This window comes from Nicotiana tabacum, chromosome 5 (assembly GCF_000715075.1).
Source record: "Nicotiana tabacum cultivar K326 chromosome 5, ASM71507v2, whole genome shotgun sequence".
Lineage (NCBI taxonomy): Eukaryota > Viridiplantae > Streptophyta > Magnoliopsida > Solanales > Solanaceae > Nicotiana > Nicotiana tabacum.
Window position 1 is genome coordinate 50,017,334 of NC_134084.1, and position 6,342 is coordinate 50,023,675.

General features: G+C 43.8%; 1 pseudogene; it reads right to left on the reverse strand.

Annotated features, from left to right (window-relative positions):
• Window positions 1-915: 915 nt before the first annotated feature.
• Window positions 916-3,841, reverse strand: LOC142180780 (small ribosomal subunit protein uS4m-like; annotated as a pseudogene).
• Between the last annotated feature and the right edge of the window lie 2,501 nt (window positions 3,842-6,342).

A 6,342-nucleotide genomic window follows, 5' to 3' on the forward strand; every position in this document is an offset into this window, starting at 1 on the left:
CTCCGCGCCAGGAGAGTGGACGACTTGTGGGACTTTATGAGGGGCAGAGATTTCCATCCCCGCGTAGTCCAGCGCCTGAGGGATACCGACTTCTATAGGATATTTGAGATTGGGTGGTTGCAGCTCGACTGGTCTCTGATCAAGGGACTGATAGAGCGGTGGCGACCGGAGACGCACACTTTCCACCTACCCTTTGGCGAGGCTACCATCACGCTGCGGGATGTTGAGGGTTTATATGGGCTGGCTGCTGATGGACTGGCCGTTGCACTGCCTCAGTATATGAGATCTATATCACGTGAGCAGTATTGGGACTTGCTACAGTAGTTCATTGGTTTCAGGCCACAGGCTAAGACTACAGCTTCAGGGGCCAATCGCATGGCTTTGAAAGCTATTAGACAGCATTTGCATATATTGCACCTCGACATCGGCAAGACAGATGATCTACATATTCACCGGTACCCTTTTTACATAACACTCTCGGCCGCCCAAGAGGACTGGTTATCTTTCTCTTTATATGCAATATCTTGAAAGGCAAAGAAAAACATCTACATTGGCAATGTCATTGACTGATATATTCATTGCATGGAATGCCACACTCAATTGTTAGCGACAGGGGACCCGGTCTTCATTAGCAATTTATGGCATGGGGTGAGAGACTAGGCCAACTTACTGCGCCATGCCATGGTTTAATCTTTAGGCTCCATAGACGGAACTCTGTTTAGGTATTAGGGAGGGGAGGACACCACTCAGCACCGCTCCATGGGGTGGGGTTCAATGCCTAACAAAAACGGCCAAAAGAAAAAAAGGGATGTATGGCTGAGGGGAGGAGAGAAAGAATGCATGCATGGAGATTCTGTCTGTCGGAGGTTCGAGAATCTATGAAAGGACATCTAAGGCTAAGGTTACTAAGTAAATTCACATAGAGACTACTGCTATCCGGGAATCAGATCCAAACTTCTTTATTCTTTCTAAGTCTTCTTCTTGCATAGAAGAACGCAACTGTTGCAAAATTCGGGATTTTAGTAGTAGGCGGCATCCCCTCTTAGTTTTGAGTAGGCGGAACCATTCTATTTTGGTTCTTCTCCATGGGTGATCTAGGAATTTTCCTATTATTTTTTCAACTGAGATTTCGATATAGAAGGATCACTTTATTTCTTCACCGCGGGTTCTCGCAACATTTTCTTGAAAAGATATTATATCACTGTGGGAGAGTTTAAAATGAGTAATGTTAACCATTTCATTATTCACACAAACCCTTCGATGACTTATCGGCTGCCTTGCTTGAGGAATAGTTCCACAAAAATGGAGACAAACCGGGATAACGTCCGATCTTGTTTCCGGATTGAGTAGAAAAGGGATATATGAAGTTCGTTCTCTTCCTCTGTGCATCTCTATGATGGATAAATCTCCATAAAAAGGGACATCTTCTTCGAGAAGAGCCCATATTCTTTCAGTAATACTATGAGATAGATTAGGAAAGACTTCGTTTTCCTCCAGCTCCAGGTCAATGTTTGCATTTAGCTGAGGTAGAAGTTCGTTAGCAAGTGGAAAGTCAAAAAGGGGGTCATTCTATTCTAATTGAACTTCCCGGGGCTAAGCTTACTTGAATTCGCTTTGCTGACCTATCGCGTGGTAAAAAGAAGAAAGTACGAAAAAATAGTAAATGGAGCACACCGTAGAAAGATTCTAAATATGAGAAGTCCCCCTTGGATTTGAGAATAAGGAAATGAAGAATGGGAACGAAACGAAATAAAGCATTTCTAGCTCTAGTCTCGGATGAGATTCTCCCAATTATGTCTGGTAATAGAATAGGGTGGCTTGCTCTGACCAAGACTCCAATTTTTTCTCCGTCCGCGGAGCGTATGAATTTCCTGGAATGTAGATAGACCAAAAGAGGGAATGAAGGGATAGGAATTAGAATTATAGTACCATTGTAAAAAAAGGCACATGTGGGAACATCTCTACTAACAAACCATTTCAATAGTACGGGTGCTACCGTGCCACGAAGCACGACCATGGAAGTAATGAAAAAGAAAAAGTTATGTAGTTGGACCATTTGTTCTATTCGTTCGAGTTTTGCTTCTCTAGAGAAGATGAGAGGCTAAAAATAAAAGATCTACGATCAGAACGAAAGATAGCGGCAAGGACAAAGCAGTCGTCCAAATGGGTTCCGTAGAATGGTCAAACCCCCGGAGCAATCCTTGGAGCTTTCTCCATGCCCGACAAAGAAAACTTGGTACGAATCGGTTCCTAGTGTCAGTCAATCAAGATTCGCCATCAAGAGAGGGAAGAGCCTTGACTTTAGGTTAGGCCGGTCTCATCATTCACGCAATTCCCCCGTCCATCGATTGATCACGCGAGTACACATCCAGTCAGCGCATAGCGAATGAAAAACGCGTTCATCATGGATTCTCTTCCTCAAGAAAAATGTCTATCAATTGATCCCTATTCATTCGGTCAAAGTCTCCACTTTTCACGCCCCTCTACTAAGAGATGCACCACGTTGATAGGAATCAACAAAGACCTTCTTGTACACGTCCTCGAGGGCAGCATTCATGGCAATCATCACTACTTTCTCCCCGACAAGAGGACAACTAGCTTAGTTGGTTCTCTTAAATAGAAATCTTTATACATTAATATTCCTACTAAGAATTGAATATTTAGTAGGAATATTAATGTATAAATTACCCTCTTTGGTGGGATGGATTATTCTTGATCCAAAGTAGAGTAGAGCTTATTCATGAGGATGATTCGTAATTCTCATAAGAAAAGAGATTACTTATACAATTACCCTTTAAGACTCAATTACATCGAGCAATGTAATCGAACCAGGAAATTACATCGCACCTTTTCTAGGGGTAAAGATGATGCTCTCATTTGGGGATGTGCTGGGGGTAATAATTATTCTATATTGATGGGGTAAATAGCCCTTTTTCCAACCCGGACTTGGTTTATCTTTCTTCAAAATTCTTTTTTAACCAAGTGTTCAAATGACACTGTTTGGGGTATTCTAACTCAGCAACGACGTACTAGTTGTTAATACATAATTAACTAAATCAAAGTGTTCCCTCTCTGATATCTAAGTTTTTTAGATGAGATGGTTCACACAATTCACCATAGTAGAGCAGGTAGAGGTCTAGGATTCGAGTCTTGCCGCCACTTATTAACAGTGGAGGTGGGATATCCAGTTAACGAAAAAGCTAGGCTGAAGCTATTCAAGCATCTCAAAGTCTATCTATAACGATTGTTATTTCATATCGGAGCTTCTGCTAAAGGAAGTGGTGATCCCTAGCTTGAGACTCAAACTCCGGAAGCCGACCTACCAACAGACATTGTGGGAGAATACTCTTCACCATCATCAGAAAATGTTGCTTAGCGGCAACCTTGAAATAGGGTAAAGTTTGACTGTATCAAGCTCTATTATTGGCTTTGATACCATGAAATAAAATAGAGAAAAAGACCTTCAAGAGAATAAATAAATAAAACCATTTTCAAGAGACAAACTCCAGTGAACCCCTTTCCTCCCATTCATTGCCCTTTGAAAGAAGTCAAAATAAAAAAAGAATCTAACGCTCTAGTCGAATTGAAGACTTTCAATGTTCATTCTATTTGAAAGAGCTTTCAACATCTGAATGTCTTTGTCGAGTTGGTTGGCATCATTCGCTCCTTTCTGTCTTTTCATTATCTGCCTCCGCCCGAATAGATACGTACTAACCCACCTGAAATAAGGCAAAATCCTTCTTTCCAACCCTTTGTACGAGACTCCTTTCTTAGTACAAATGCTCGTAGGCGAAAGAAACCTTCCTTTGCTCCTGTCGGTGGGATCAGCTAGTGTCCCCATGTGTAAGGCCCTTTCCTGAAATAGGTCGAGAGAGCGGGCTACACCTAGCTTAGCCTATCCAATATCCGATTCAAAAAGAGCTTTTTTTGCTGATTTTCCTCTCTCTGTATAAAGTCAATCCCAGTGTTGGGCAGAGCCCATTGTCAAAGGATCGTTTCGCTGGAATGCTTGCTTGAATATAGCTACTCCCATTAAAAGGAATTTTTCACTCTATACGGTATGGCTACAAACCGAATGAAGAAGTCGGAAGCAGTTCATCGCCTGTGGGAGCTTGCTGATAGTGAGGAAGCCATAATCTATCTATCGGATTGCCTATTTGTCTATCTGTCTGGTGAAGAGAGAATGGAAGAGACTCTCAATAGGGCAAGCACAATATACCTCATTCGAGTCCCTAGACGAAGGTGAGACCAACCTTATTATGATTAGCGAAGTCCTTTCCAACTCCGTCGAATGGTTTCACTCCTCTTTTCCCCTTCTGTCAGTTCCTTGTCAGTCAGTCGACTACCCTCCCTCAAAAGATTGTCGCACTTCACGGTTATTCATCCATATATGGGTAACTTAATTAAAAGGGCTTAACGATTCCATAGTCTATACACGTCTGACTTATCCCTTATTCAGGATTGGTTATTTTCTCATACCGAAATGAACTTAGTTTCTCTAATTCTAGCCAGAGCGATGTTGGGAACTTGAACTCCTGATAACAAACAAAAGCTGGATTCTATCTCTTCCTTCTGTGAAGCGTATCTCTTTGTTGGTTGATTGGCTTGTGGTGATGCTCTAACCACGCTGTGGAGTTGAACCACAGTTCTTCCTTACCTTTCGTGGTGAAATTCCACTTCCCTTTTTCATATCTCTTACCTGTACAAGAATATGTGTCGGGCAAGCATGGGCACCCAGAGCGACGTATGTGGTTTTCTGCCTCTTCTACAGGTGACAACATATTCGAATACTCTGTTCATTACTTCCAATTCTATCTAGTCAAAAAAATTCTTAAACTTTACGCCAACCTCATATGTTAGTTTTGGGCCTGGGAGCGGTTCCTTCCATTGCAGCCACCTCTACCACCATTACCTCCGGATGTACAGCCTCCATTTATCACACTAGCTACGAGGTGGATTCTCCGGCATGGAAATTATCGAGCCATTGATGCTCATCATAATCTCCCCCTAGTCAGGGATGTGTTAGATATGCTAGAGGGCGCACAGGTAAATGTGTGCCTAAACTTACTTGTTATAAATTCACTTGTGTTGCGCATACTCACTTTTATGTTATTATTTGATAGTTCATCTGGATGCCATATAGCGACGACTTGATAGGTGGCCTTCCCGATTATTTCTCGGCCGACCGACTGATTTGGAGCACCTTCGTCCCGTTGATGTGCCTTGATATTGTGGAGCATCATGCCACAGAGCGGGTACTTCGCCAGTTTGGCCGTCCGCATACTATACCGAGGGGGCCTACATGAGAGGCTTTACATTATTAGCGGGATGATCATTCGAGGGTGGATGACACATTTGTAGCATGGCGCATAGGTCCATACTTAGGAAGGGCGAGAGGACCTGATTCCGCCCCCATCTTCATAGATCTAGTTAGCGACTATTCAGATGTATATGTACTAGTACTGCCGCGTTACCTGACTTTTTATCGGGAACCCCATTTATCAAGCTAGAAGTCGGTACAAACCATACGTCGGGAGGCACGAGGCACTGGTATGTTATTTGGTATTCTTACTTATAACTGTGATATAGCGTTCTGTAATTAATATTTTAAATGTTGTGCAGGCTATCGGTCATCATTTATTCTACTAGTTGGGACTACAGATGCAGCAGCATGCCGGCGATCCTGCAGTCGCTGAGTACGGCCGACAGGTAATAGAGCTGGCTCTCCGGACACTACAGCAAGCCAGAATAGGCGAGCACTTAGATCACGTCCCTAATTATATGGTGCCAGAGCACCACCAGCGGGGTAGGCATGTCCCACGCCCGATGGGATGGGGACGGAGACGAGGCAGGGCTGTCCCATGAGGCGGGGGTGCCCCACGAGGCAGGGGTGGCCCACGGAGTCGTGGGGGCCGGCGAGGAGGTGGTCCCTAGCAAGGGGGCATTGAGGCACCTAATGAGGATCTTGGAGCTAATCTATGGGTGACATTTCTTAGCCAGACGAGCATCCCAGCAGCATGTCGTCGTACAACCTTCAGTTGGAGCTGCCAACATCGCAAGTGACACCGTTAGATCCATTGTTGATTACCGGCTCGAGCTTCACCGCAGATATAGAGCCATTCTTTTCAGGCCCATCAACCGCAGCTGAGGATCGGCCGACCCGAGACGTGGATGGTGGGCGCAGGTTGAGTTTTGGCTCATCGTCATCGGGTGCGGCGGATCTATCACAGGTGCAGGTAGGTTTGTATTACTATTAAATTTTAATTTGTTTTTTTTCTCAATGATTTGCCATAAATTAATTTTTTATCTTTTTATTAAGGCTTTATCCCAACCCGTCATAGA